The sequence below is a fragment of the Emys orbicularis genome, chromosome 3 (assembly GCF_028017835.1).
Source record: "Emys orbicularis isolate rEmyOrb1 chromosome 3, rEmyOrb1.hap1, whole genome shotgun sequence".
In the NCBI taxonomy this organism is placed as follows: Eukaryota; Metazoa; Chordata; order Testudines; family Emydidae; genus Emys; species Emys orbicularis.
The window spans coordinates 133,796,687-133,811,566 of record NC_088685.1 but is presented as its reverse complement, the minus strand read 5'-3'; positions in this window follow the sequence as shown (position 1 = coordinate 133,811,566).

Genomic DNA, 14,880 nt, shown 5'->3' with positions numbered 1-14,880 from the left:
CAGCGACGTTCTGCGCCCGCCCCTGCCCTGCTCTGGCCAATCATCGCGGAGGCAGCGTCTCTCTCTCTCTCTCTCTCTCTCTCTCTCTCTCATCTACGTCACAAAGGAGCCCTGTGGAGCGGCGCTGGGGGGGGTGGCCGCTGCAACCTGCCTCTGGCCGCGCCCGCTCTGCCTGCCGGGGCTCCGTCCTGCCTTCCCTCCCGCTGGGGCTGTGATGGGGGTGCGGAGCTGCAGCCACTGTTGTCCCGGCGGGCTTCTGGGGACTGGACCCCGTATGGGCTGGAGCAGCGTATCCCGCTCCCCCTCCCCCGTCACAGGCGGGACTGCCTTTGGACAGACGGTCCCGGGCAGATGCCCCCCGCTGCCGATCAGGGGCTGCAACCCCTGAGCCTGAAGGGGCAGCCAGGGGCACTAGTAGTTGCTACTGCTTGATAGCGGAGGAGGTTGGAGCTCAAAGCCGGATCAATGCACCCAGGAGACCAAAGCGAAGTGCAGCTGGCAGCCTGGCTCCTCCCTGACCTGACCCTCTCCCTTCAGAGCCATGGGATACAATCTACAGCCTCCCTCCTCTGTGTCACCCCATCAGCCCTCTTTTAACATACTCTTTAATTAACGCTAGTCCCAGGGATGGAACTGGGCCAGATCAGCAACCCAGTGCTTTTTTTAAAAAATGTTGCCAACCTCTTCTCCAGAATTTCAGTTTTCACTGGAATAATAATAATAATGAAACCCTCTAGCCCTCATGATTGCAATGAAAACCTTTACAACTTGTACAGCATGTAAAGGATGCAGTGATGTCTGGCCGAGTCTGCAGACAACCTGAAACAATCACTCTGGGAGGTTTAAGCTGCTCCATTGACCTCTGTGAGATAGTAACTGAGATGCCTTGCCTTTAATTGTCAACATTGTTGACTATTTCACTGCTGTTCAAAGCATGTCAGAAAGGAGGGGGACAATCAAATTATGAAGAGCTGCACAATCTACAATTCAGTTTGGTGCCGTGAATGAGTGGCACTTGGGAAAGTACCATTTTTCCCCAAAAATTGCCCTGTGGGTGTCAAAGGGGAGGACTGGAGCACAGGAGGGCATCTAGTGAGTCCCACGAAGCAGGAGCCAATCCTGTAGAGTCTAATGGGGTAGCTAAGTCATCCTCAACTAGCTCTCCTTAGAGCAGTGGGGGCCTAGCCTGCTCTGGGGATGAGTGTGGAGCTATGCAGTTTCCTTTCTGGCTCAGTGGGTGCTGTTGGGTGCCTGCAGACTCACGGAAAGAAACATCATTAACTCAATGTAATTGTTTTCAAGCCATTTTCTGCAACCCTGGGGACAAGAAACAATTTCATTTGAAATAAGCTCTTAGATTTTGATGTTATTGCATGATACTGGGAGCGGAGACCCTAAAGCATTTGCCTAAAGTGTAGGTCAGGTCTACACTGCAAACTTTTGCCAGCTTAGCTATGTTAGTAAGGGGTGTAATCAGTGACTAATTTAGCTGGTGCTATCAAAAGCCCCTAGTTTTACATTCAGTTATACCAGCAAAACTACACTTTTTGTGGAATATCCTATTTCACTTGGGAGGGGTGTAGTGTACGCTATACCAGCAAAAGCACAGTTTTGCTGATACAAGCTGCATCCACAGTAGAAGCGCATGATTGCTGGTATAGTATACCGGTATAGCCTTAATTGGGCTCTGCCTAGTATCAAAACTCCATTGAGGAGAAGCAAAAAGCCTGAGGGACCCAACAGAGCACAACTGATCTTATTTTGAATATCTGCACAATCTACTGAGTGGTGTCCCATTTTAGTATCTGAGGTAGGCAGAGCTTGGTTTAGGGGTGGAGTTTGAGGAAAGTACCACTATATTTTTTTTCTTCCCAGTTCAAGCCCTCAAGACCTATTGAGTTGTGGAATAACCTAGCCGCATTGCTTGAAGCATTTTAAAATGGATTGGTCAAAACAATAGAAAATAAACCATAGGGGATAATCCTATAGTGGCAGAAGGGTGGATTGGATAATATAATACATCTCTTCCATCTTTATCATGAATTCAATTCAAACTAAAGTGGGAATTTACAGAAGCAGAATGTTATTACCTAGGTATTGAACATTTTCATGGGGAAAAACAAGTTTGTAAAGTGCTCTGAGAGCTTCAGAAGTGCACAGTATTGTCACATTATGGAAAATACTGTACCAAAACTGAATGTAACATAAATGGAATGAATTAGTTTTACAAACATGAGGTTAGATGGGAAATGGAGACATTTCCTTTGCACTGCAGGCCTTTCACCACTAACCTTTAAAATTATGTTTCACAATTATTTAGAACATTTTATTGTTAGTGAATGCTGGCTGTATGTTTCAAATGCCATTTGTAAAGGGACACAATTAGGTTAAAAATCACATTTAAAAGTATTTCCTTCCCTCTGCTATTAACCCCATCTTAGATTAATAAAAACGGAAGAATTTTAAGATATAATTTACTATTTAACACTTATGTGCTAATGAGGACTGGACTTAATGACCCAAGAGCTCCCTTCAAGTCATATGTCCCATGCTGTGTACACTTTGCCCTTCATTCACCATAGACCATTCTTTCTGTTGTTACGTCATGAAAATGTTTCTTCTAAAATATGTGTTTGTGATTTGGGTTAACAAAGCACATATTTTTGGCCTTAGCCTGACAAGCATCCCTCTCACAGAATTAGATCATATAAAAAGCACTTTTTTAACCATGAAGTCCCTTTTATCCACTGAATAAAAGAATAGGTAGAGAAGCAGAATTATGCTGTGCCATCTTGCTTGTTTAACTTTATTTTATTTGCTCTTGAGAGCAAATAAAACTAGAAAGGCTTCATATCTTCCCATAAGGATCCTTTGCAAAATATACAACTGGAAAATAAAATGTTTTTGCGACAGCTTAACTCGCCATCATAAACCTGCTGTTGAAACCAGAACACTTTCAAATTTACCCACTTGAGGTCCTGAGGAGACTTTTGCTTTTCATTTTCCTCCCATAATTGTTTCTACATTAAGTTGCACAGACTATGCAGTAGTACTTGGCACTCAATATTTATAATGTAAATTATGTTACAGAAAGTATCATAACTAGGTATCTGTTTCTTCTCTACTAAGTTTCTGAAGTAATATCCACTTAACCATGGTCAATAATTCATTGTTTCTCCTCTATAAATGACTTTAAATATCCCAAAGCTCTTTTGGATACGTCTGCGTGAAAGGTACTATATAAGTATAAAGGTATTATTTATTATTCTTAGATTGGAGTAGGCATCTCAGTTGTCCAATACATTTATATTCAACTGCCTTGTCTGGGGTTCTTTTTTGCTGACCAATGGATTGTTTCTCCTCTGCTGGCACAAAATATTTTGAAGTGTGGGAATGGCAGAATTCTCATAAAAATAATTCTAGATAGAACAGTGTTGTTGTAGCCATGTTGGTCCCAGGATATTAGAGACACAAGGTGGGTGAGGTAATATCTTTTCCTGGACCAATTTCTGTTGGTGAGAGAGACAGACTTTTGAGCGTACACAGAGCTCTTCTTCACGTCTGGGACTGAATAGAGACACTGAAGCTGGGTCTACACTACAGACCAATATCAGTATAACTGTTGCTCAGGGGTGTGAAAGATCCACATCCCTGTGTGACATAGTTATACCAACCTAATCCCCCATGTAGACAGCATTATATCAACGGGAAGGCTTCTCCTGCTGACATAGCTACTGCCTGTCATGGAGGTGCATTAACTGTGCCAATGGGAGAAGCTCTGCCGTCGGCGTAGGAATGTCTTTACTTAAGCACTATAGAGGCACAGGAGCACTACAGTGGCACTACTGCCTGGAGTAGACAGGAGATATTGGATCTACTGGGCCTGTGGGGAGAAGAGGCTGTGCAAGCATAGCTCCGAACCAGCCATAGAAATGTGGACATCTAGGAGCAGATTGCTCAGGGGATGCAAGAGAAGGGCTACGACACCAGCAGCAGTGCCATGTGAAAGCCAAGGAACTGTGGCAGGCGTACCAGAAGGGCAGGAGGCCAACAGCCGATCTGGTGCCGAGTCACAGACCTGCCGCTTTTACAATGAGCTGCATGCTATACTTGGCAGAGACCCCACCTTGGCCTCACACACCACCATGAATACCTCCAAGGAGCCTGAGTCACAGGCCCCTGCTGTGAACAGCAAAGAGGGGGAGGTAGATGAGTAAGAGAAGGAGGAGGGACAGGTGACTGGGGAAACCTGCTGTGTAGTGAGCCAGCTGTTTTTGACTCCACTGCAGTCCAGCCCATCCCGCCACTGAACACAGCTGAGCCCAATGCAGGGGAAGGAACCTCAGGTAAATGTGTAAATAAATTTCCCATTCCAGGGATGGCGCCCCCAAATTAGCACGACACAGGTTTTGACTTTTCATTAATTTACTTGTGCTAGAAGAGGAAGCAGTACAACCAAGAGTGGTAGCGGTGCTATCTGCTTCTCATTCCCGTCTAGAGTTAGGCGGGGGCAGGAGGAGGGGGGGGGAAGGCATGCAGAACAGTTTGTTTATGGACACAGGGATGTCCCTTGAATCCTCCTGAGAGATCTTGATGAAAACTTCCATGAAGGTACCCTGCAATCCATCTCCTCTAAGGGTGACAACCTTATTTCTTCCTCCACAGTAGGGCTCTTTCCCACACCAGGCAGTAATAACTTCAGCAGGCACCACTGCAGTACACAGGCTAGCAGCATACAGGCCCAGGTGGCTTTGGGACGCCAGCAACAGCTGTGCTCTCTGTGCCTTTGTTACTCTCAGGAGTGAGATACCAGCTAACACCACGACCGCCTGTGGAAAACGGTGCCAGTATTCAGCAACATTGCCCTATACTCATAGTTTCATACATCTGAGCAATACCCTCCTCGTTTCCTTCACCCGTGGTGGACCATACTCACCTCAGCTTGAGCTGAGAGCGGCACCAGGGATCAGGAACTCCAAAACAGAAGTGTCAATGAGCTTGTTTTGTTTAACACTTTAGGAAGCAAGGGAAGGGGGGATTTCTGAATCTTAAATTTCACTTTCTCTTTCTACTAGCCTAGTGGTGGGCAAACTTTTTGGCCTGAGGGCCACATCGGGGTTGCAAAACTGTATGGAGGGCTGGGTAGGGAAGGCCATGCCTCCCCAAACAGCCTGGCCTCTGCCCCCTATCTGCCCCCTCCCACTTCCCGCCCCCTGACTGCCCCCCTCAGAACACCCGACCCATCCAACCCCCCCGCTCCTTGTCCCCTGTCCGCCCCCTCCTGGGACTCCCTGCCCCTAACCGCCCCCTGGGACCACACCCCCTATCCAACCCCCCCTGCTCCCTGTCTCCTGACTGCCCCGACCCCTATCCACACCCCCGCCCCCTGACAGGCCCCCCAGGACTCCCATGCCTATCCAACCCGCCCTGTTCCCTGTCCCCTGACTGCCCACCCCAGAACCTCCACCCCATCCAACTGCCCCCTGCTCCCTGTCCCCTGACTGCTCCCCAAGACCCCCTGCCCCTTATCTAACCTCCCCCGCTTCCAGCCCCCTTACCATGCCGCGCTGCCCAGCAGGAGCGGTGGGCCAGAGCGCTGGTGGCACAGCGAGCTGAGGCTGCGGGGGAGAGGGGACAGCGGGAGAGGGGCCGGGTGCTAGCCTCCCCGGCCAGGAGCTCAAGGACTGGGCAGGATGGTCCCGCGGGCTGGATGTCGCCCGCGGGCCGTAGTTTGTCTACCTCTGTACTAGCCTGATAATGGTACCTTGGTGTGTTTTATGTGTAGCTGCGGCCTTGAGGTGTACCCCCTCCTTGCCAGCAGAGCAACTGACCCAGGTAAGGAGGAGAAAAAAGAGGATGCAGGAGGACACGTTCTGCAAGATCCTGCAAGCCAGTGTGCATCCAACCTTGGACAGAAGGCCTGGAGTGTGAATATTGCAGACTGTATGGAGAAGGAAAGAGCACACAGGAGAAAGGCTCAGGAAAAGGAGAGGGTGGTGTCCTAGGACATAATAGGGCTTCTCCAACAACAAACTCAGAGGCTGCAGACTCTTATGGACCTCCAGTTCAACAAACCCAGGCTCGACTCCCATTGCAGTCTGTGGAGAACTGCAGCGTAGTGCATCTCTATATCCCCTACCCCCAGAATCTCTCACGGCCAGCATGCCTACACCTACCACTCTACACTGGGGGGAAAGCATGGACAACCACAGCTTCATGTACACTGACCTGTGAGAGCCACAGTTGATGTATGTGTAGCTACAATGGCCAATGTTCCTTCCTCTGGTTTATTTATTAAGGTTCCTAAATTTTTTTAAGTTAAAATATATTTACTATTATGTTCTTCGGGGGGAGGGGGGGGTTGGAGCTGTTTTCGTTAGTGAATAAAACGCTTTTGTTTTGAAAGTGATTCATCTCTATTAGTTTACAACACATGGTGTATAATACCTGCTGGCAGTGAAAGTAATGCTCTTGTTTACTCACTGCTAGGGTGACCAGATGTCCCGATTTTATAGGGGCAGTCCCGATTTTTGGGTCTTTTTCTTATATAGGCTCCTATTACCCCCCACCCCCTGTCCCGATTTTTCACATTTGCTGTCTAGTCACCCTACTCACTGCCCATCGGATCAGTGCCAAATAATGCAGTTGTCATAAATGTGCAGTAAATCCCCCAACATTACTAGGTGTGCTGTCACTGATATAAGCACAGGTATGCACCAAGCGCCACACAATTCCTAACAGGCCCCCCAAATGCCTCCCCAGGTAGAGCACAGCACACTACAACATATTACTGTGGCTCACTGTTAAAGTGCTCTTTCAAAGCCTCCCTAAGCCATATAGTGCCATGTTGAGCTCTTCTGATAGCCCTTGTGTCTGGCTGTTCAAATTCAGCAGACAGCTACTCCACCTCTGCAGCAAGTTTTCCCTCTTTGCTTCACAAATATTATGCAGGACATAGCCGGAAGCTTCAACCATTGGGATATTTTTCACACTGAGATCCAATCTGCTGCGTAAACAATGCCAGCGCCTTTTCAATCTACCAAAAGCACATTCAGGTGTCATTCTGCATCTGCTGAGCTGATAGCTCAGTCTTCCTTTAGTGCTGTCGAGGTGGCCAGTGTACAGCATCATGAGCCAGGAGAAGGGAGAGGCTGGGTCCACCAGGGTCACTATTGGCATTTCAACATCGCCAAAGGTAATCTGCCAGTTGGCAAATAAGGTCCCTTCTTGTAGCTTCCTGAACAGGCCTGTGTTCATAAAGAAGCAAGCGTCATGCACCTTCCCATGCCAGCCAACACTGATGTCAGTGAAGCATTCCCATGCATAACCATGGAAAAGCAGCCCTTTCTGTTGATGTACTCTGTAGCATGGTGCTCTGGGGCCAAAATAGGGATATGTGTGCCACCTGTCGCTCCACCACAGTATCCCAGAGCTGCAAATCCATCCACTATGTCCAGCACATTGCCGAGAGTCACGGTCCTGCGTAGCAGAAGGCGATTAATGGCCCTGCGCACTTGCATGACAACCAGGGCCGGCTCCAGGCACCAGCATTCCAAGCAGGTGCTGTTGGGGCGGCAATCTGCAAGGGGCGGCAGTCCGTGTGTTTTTGCCACTCCAAGAAGCGCGCCGAATTGCCGCCACGGACGGCAGGGACAGTCCATGTGCCGTTAGGGCAGCACACGCGTTTCCGCGGCGGTGACGGCAATTCGGCAGCAGCTTCTATGTTCAGCTGCCCGTGGGAGAAATTCGGCGGCTTCTGTCTTCCAGCTGAAGACAGAAGCTGCTGCCGAATTGCCGCCGCCGCGGAAACACGCGTGCCGCCCTAACAGCACATGGACTGCCCCGCCATCCGGGGCGGCAATTCGGCATGCTGCTTGAGGCGGCAAAAACAGTAGAGCCGGCCCTGATGACAACAGCCCCCACAGTGGGTTTTCCCACTCCAAAACTACTTCCCACTGACTGGTAGCAATCCGGCATGGCTAGTTTCCACAGTGCAATCGCCATTCACTTCTCCCTGTCAGTGCAGTTCTCATTTTGGTATCCCTGCACTGGAGGGCTGGGGGTGAGCTCACCACACAGATCCAGGAATGGGGCCTTGCACATCTGAAAGTTCTGCAGTCACTGCTCGTCATCCCAAACCTGCATTACAAAGCGATCCCACCAGTCAGTGCCCATTTCTTGGGCCCAGAAGTGGTGCTCCACTGTTTGAAGCTGCTCTGTGAACACCACCACCAATGTTGAATTGGTTCTTGTTATGTCCCACAGCAAAATTACTGCCAGGAAATCATCATGTTCCCCACGGTTCTCCTTGGGGCTCTGCAAATACCAAAGGATTGTGTGTCCTGTACTTGCAAAACTCATGACAATAGTGCAGAGCTGTGCAGACCTCATGCTACTGTTAGAGAGATGGCAGACAGCAACAAGTCCTGCACGGGTTCATGGAAATTGAAAATAGGCATGAAAATTATAGGATAGAGAATATATTATGGGATAGAGAACATTGCATTATGGGAAGTTGACCCAGTGCTCACAGTAACCCCCATACAAGTTGTTTCTGCCTCACCATGCATTTCCAAAACTACCCAAAAACAGTGCGCTAAACAGTGGCAAGTTGAACACTGGGATACCCACTCATGGTGCACTGCACTGTGCATCGACTCAAGCACTCCTGGTGAGTATGTATTGCACTAATGCAAGGAGCCAAGTATCACAGGCACAAGCGATATACTAACTGTGGCAGCTATATGCTGACGTAATTTGCCGTGGCAAAAACTTTGTAGTGTACATGGCCTCCCCAAGTTAAGGGTCTTGCTATGCTCCACTCATGCACTAGTAATCTGCATTCTGGCAACTGTGGGATTTGGAAGAGACCTTTACTACTTGTATATGGGTCCTACAGCCTACACAGGGACAAAAGACATACAAAGAAGCAGGGGCAAACGCAACAATCCACATCTAGGGCCCAATCCACTGCTGGCATAAGCAGGCACAACTCACTGGCTACACCAATGTATGGATGTCTACATGCACACGCACACAGAGCAAATATGTGCCACTTACTGACCCCTTTGGATTCGTACTCCTTGATCAAGACAGCAACACCAGCATCCTGCCTCTGAGGGGAGGCAGGATTGTTTTGTAGGTGCGGTTTACAGAAGGGTTTCAGTAACCAGGCAAGGGGGTGGGAGGCCCTGGAGGGGTGTTATACAGCCCACCCACCCCCATTCGCCTTATGGTGGCAGCTTCAGTCCCATAAGGCTGGCTGGGCTCAGCTCCTTGCTCTGGGTGTTGCGATGTGGTGCACGGGGTTTACAAAAGGGTCCTGAGCTGAGAAAGGTTGAGAACCACTGGTTTACAGCCTTCCCATAACACCATACATCCTGTCCTCCACCATCCCAGCCAGGATGAGAACAGAAGCTGCAGTCTTTGTCTCAAAAATAAGGCACCCACCTGCTACATCTTTCTAACCACAGCACTAATAGCAAAATTAATGAGGAATCATAGCTAATAGAGAGTCTAGTGAGTGTTTGGATGCTGTGGCAAAGACCTATTTTTAACACCCCTGGTGTACCCAACACCATGGTACCTAAGCATCCACTGGAAATCTCTGTAAGCTGTGACTTCCTCTGTTATTTTTGCTGGAAGTCCTGTGTGGCCACTGGTAAAACAGCACTGCAGGAGGGTTTGCTAAGGTTAGTGTTAGCTGGGAGGGGGGAAAAGTGATCTGACAATTGTGTCAGCTGTGGGGAGGCAGGAAAACTAGCTGCCATCTGTGACCCTTGTATCCTTTACCCTCAGGAGGAGTTGGAGGAGGGAGCACTCATCGTTTCCTTCCCTCTACCTGACACCATCTGCCAGCTGTGGAGACATACATTACATGCTAATTGTGACAGATATGGCAACTTCCTGCAATATCCTTGGGGACCTTATTGTATTAAGCTTATGAATCATTGCAAACCAGGAATTCTATGCAACTCCAGGATCATAGAGTTACCACAGCTCCTCCAGGAACTAAAAAACAGCGGGGGGTGATTAAGGTGAATCACCCAGGTTGTGAGCACCTCCAGACAGGCACCACAGCCCAGGGACACTTGCACATGGTTGGTCAAGCTGGGTTTTCCAGAGATGAAAAGACAAAGGGTTTTTGGTATAAAAAGGCTGGTTTAAACTGAGTCAGGGCCTGCTTTCTGATCCACCAAATGTACAGGACTTTCTGTCCAAAGGGGCCCCAACCCCTGTGAAACAGTTGGAAAGACTTAGGCCCAATAGGGCCCCATAAGATAGTTGGGTGACCCCAGGTATGTTCAGCATGTGTTTAAATCTGTTTATTGATATTATTATGTTTTCTCTTCAATGCTTTTACATTAACAATAACTGTGCTTGCTTAGAAAGGGCGGTGCAGTAAGTAGTTACTGCTGGCAATACACTGTGCGTAGCCCTCAGAGTCAAGAGAGAGGAACACACAGGCACTGGCCATTAGGAAGACTGACTTGCTGGGGATATCACAGTGTAAGGCAGGGAACTGTGCAGCCTTAAAACCCCCTGGTCAGAAAGGAGAGACACAAGGGTCTCTGCCCAGAGTGGCGATGGCTCAGAGTCAGGATGACAGAGGGGGAATACAGGTGCAGTTACCCTGAAGCTATGACATTAGTAATCTAGGTTTTGATACCAGTCAGGAGCATGGTCTCTGAATCACTTGGACTTCAGGGGGTGTTTTGCTATTGATTTCAACAGACACAGGATCAGGGCCTCACATAGCACATGTAGTAGAAGCTGTAGCAGAAGTTGTAGCAGTATCAGAGTGCTGAAAGCATGCTCAGTCCTGTACAGAGCATACAGCACGATGCGCCTCCTGCCCTGAAGAGCTGAAAGGTCTAAGAACATTTCCTCTGAAGATTTCAAAGAGCTTTACAAACATTAATTCAGTCTCACAATGCCTCTGTCAGGTTGTTCTATCCATTTTATAGGTGGGCCACCTGTTGATATTCAGAAGGGAAATAACTTGCCTGAGGCCACATAGCAAATGAATGTCAGCCAGGAAGAAAATTAATTAATTAATGGAGATATCCCAGCTCCTAGAACTGGAAGGGACCTTGAAAGGTCATCAAGTCCAGCCCCCTGCCTTCACTAGCAGGACCAAGTACTGATTTTGCCCCAGATCCCCAAGTGGCCCCCTCAAGGATTGAATTCACAACGCTGGGTTTAGCAGGCCAATGCTCAAACCACTGAGCTATCCCTCCCCCCGGATGGAGTGACAGTTTCACATAGGAACACGCTGGCGGAGGCCGGGATAGAGTCCAAGTCTGCAGAGTGGCATTCAGCTGCTCTATAAAGTGACTATAAAATGGCTTTGAAGGTTTTATTGGCATTTTACTGCTTCCCTATCACATGTACACTGTTTACAAGTAAAATGGAGGTTTCCTCCCTCACTTCTAGGCCAATACATTCAGTTTGGGATGGAGCATCAAGCTGGGTGTTTCTTTTTTATGCATCATCTCCAGTAGTAAAGATGATGCAGTGATGCCCCCAGTGACTTCTGGGCAATTCCCATCGTCTTCAACTCATGTCCCCAACTGCACCTGTGCAATCCCATTGTCTTCCAGCTATGTCCTCAGTCACATCTGTTGCAACAGAGTGTGTTTGTTGGAAAATAATGAGGCTGCACAGCTGTATCTGAAGGCATAATTTGGCCTCCAGCATCTTTACACCTGGCAAACCCAGATGTAACTGAAAGAATAATTAGTGATTAAAGAATGAAATAAATTACTTCATCTGCAGTAACCTCCCCTAGGTTTAGGGGAGAACAGACTATTTTAATTGAGAGAGAGAGAGAGAGAGAGAGAGAGAGAGAGAGAGAGAGAGAGAGAGAGAGAGAGAATGAATTATGACTTGTTGCAGGCTGGTGACCTTCTGTGACGTTCCCTTGGATCTAGAAGGCTAGGGGATAAGGATTACTAACAGATTTAATGTAAGAGGGCAGGCTCCCAAGCTGGCAATTTCTGTTTCATTTCCGGCTAGAAAAGATGACAAGTTTATGAACAAAAGAATACCAAATATCTCCCTGGCAGTCATGACTCAGAGAAAGCCATTCATGGAATACATTAGAAACGTTAATCACTCTTTTTCCTAAGAGAAAGCTCCCACCAATTTCGGAGGAGATGGTGGCTGTAAGGTACAGGGATGCTGTCAGGTGACTTACAGCTGATATTTTGCAAGCCAAATGTGCCTCTTGTATAACTCTGTTGACTTGAGTGGACTCTACTGAAAACACACTTCTTCCAGGAAGCCTATATATCCTAGTCCTTCCCTCTAAGTCATTAACAAAAATGAATGATTTAAAACAAGTCACCAGGCCCAAAAAGGTAGGAACAACAAGTGTGCACTAAACCTCACAGTTCTGTCACTTCCATTGTGTTGCTTCCCATTTCCTATCCTTCATCTATATGTTGTCTGTTTAGACTGGACGCTCTTCAGGACAGGTACCTTATCTCCATATTTGTCTGCAAAGTGTCAGCACTATATAAATAATGCAGAACTTTTGCTAGCTACTTTCGTGAATCCTTTCCCACTGTATACTATTTACCTTTAAGTTGTTTTTCCTTGGTGGTATGAAAATCAGGATTCATACAACTGTCCACTGTAAAAAGCTGTGGTTTCACTCTAGGACCAGTGGTCTCTCACTTCTATCCATACACCTATGATTTTCCAAATTTACTGCTTGCATGTAGATACCACACTGATAGATTTCTTCGTAAAACCTAGGATAGATCATCATCAGCGAACATGCAGTTCAGAAGAGAACACAAAATCTTTTGTCCTAGAAACATAAGCTGCTGTTGGCTGAACTAAAAGAGCAGTTTTGTTAGCTCAGCATGGACAGGGACCGCAGACACATGAGCAAGCAAATCTAACATATTCCACCCAGTAGATGGCAGCAGTAATCATGCACAAGCCACTACACGTCATATTCTCCCGTATAGTAATTGATCAGTGCAGAAACAAGAGACTTTATTTTAAGATTTTATTTTTAACGGCTTCTTGAGCACCCTACAGAAACATGTGTTCACGTGTGACTTGACAGCAATAACCCAGATACACAGCCCAGTGTGCTTGTATCTACGGCACCCAAGACGTTTCCAGTGAAAGAAGAAGAACGTTACGGGGGTGGATAAATTTTGACCTTCATACTTGCAAGGTAGAGCAGCTTTCAGGTACTGATCTTTGGGATGTGTGGTGAACTTCTTGAGATAGACAGTATTCCTTTAACTAATTAAAGTGTTTTTGCTTTCCTGCCCACTGCATGGGCATATGCCTTAGATTTCAATATTGTTTGCACTGTTGTTGCACCCAGTATATTAGACACACAAAAAGGTGAGTGAGGTAATATCTTTTATTGGACCAATGTCTGTTGGTGAGAGAGAGAAGCTTTTGAGTTGCACTGACTGAAGAAGAGCTCTGTGTGACTCAGAAACGTGTGTCTTTCACCAACAGAAAAGCTAGTCCAATAAAAGACATTACCTCACCCACTTTGTCTCCCATATTTCAATAGTCATCAGCCTTAGGAACATAGGAATTGCCAGACTGGATCAGACCAAGGTCCATCTAGTCCAGTATCCTGTCTTACAGTGACTAGCACCGGTTGCTTCAGAGGAAGAGTCAAGAAACCCCACAGTTGGCAGTTAGGAACACCATGCTCAAAAGGAAGTTTCTTTTGGAACCCCTTCCGTTAGAGTTGATGCTTCAATGAGTGTCCAAATCCCTTCCCATATTCGTTTTCTCAGTCTTACTGCTGTAATTCTGGATGTTTTCATTTATCCATATAAATGTTCAATTTTTTTTAACCCTGCTGAGCTCAATGCTATCTTGTGGCAGTGAGTTCCACATGCTAATTGTATCAAACTCTTAAGTAACTCCAGCTACATAGTTTTCAGGATAAAAAATGATGATACTGGGACACTTTCATAAATGAAGAGATATTAGAATTCTAATATTAGAATTCTAATGATTAGCACTTTTACAGCACTTTTTATTTGAAGATTTTAATCCGCTTTACAGACCCTAATTAAGCTTTACAACACCCTTCTATTCTATTTTACAAGTGGGAAAACAACAGCCCAAGTAAGTTAAGTGCCTTGCTAGGTTGGCACACCAAGCCAGCAGCAGAGTTGGGAACAAAACCAAGGAGCCACGACACCCATTCCTGTCCTACCCAATTCTAAACAGAATATCGCTTCCCATTACAAAAGGAAGAGAGACAAGAAAGCTACATGGACTGGAAACAGTGTTATTTGCATCTGGAAGGTCAGCAGATGCAAGGAAGATATAAAATGATTATTAGAAAGGAGAAGATAGAAAAGTAAGAACAGATCTCTTTTCTCACAAGTAATTTCTAGGAAGAGTAAATATAATCATGTATACTATATGCCAAAGTGCCTATTTGCAATCCTAAATGATAAGAGAGGATAGCAGCTGCACTATATGTAGTAGAGGTGGAAAATTATGTGTCAATGTAGCTTTTCAAGCTACAGCCTGGTTCTAGGCCAAAACCAGGAATGATGGTGATCTGAAATGGGACTGCTGAACAAGCCCTTTGGATAATGGCTGGGTGAGAGAGGAGCCACAGAGGGAAAAAGCATACTGTTTCCAACAAGGGTACGTCTTCACTTACATCCGGGTCCGGATGTAAGCAATCGGTTTTCTGAGTTCGATTTATCGCGTCTGGTTAAGACGCGATAAATCGATCCCGGATCGATCCCGGAAGTGCCCCGGATCGATCCCGGAAGTGCTCGCCTTCGACGCTGGTACTCCAGCTCGGCGAGCGGAGTACGCAGCATCGACGGGGGAGCCTTCCTGCCGCGTCTGGACCGCGGTAACTTCGGA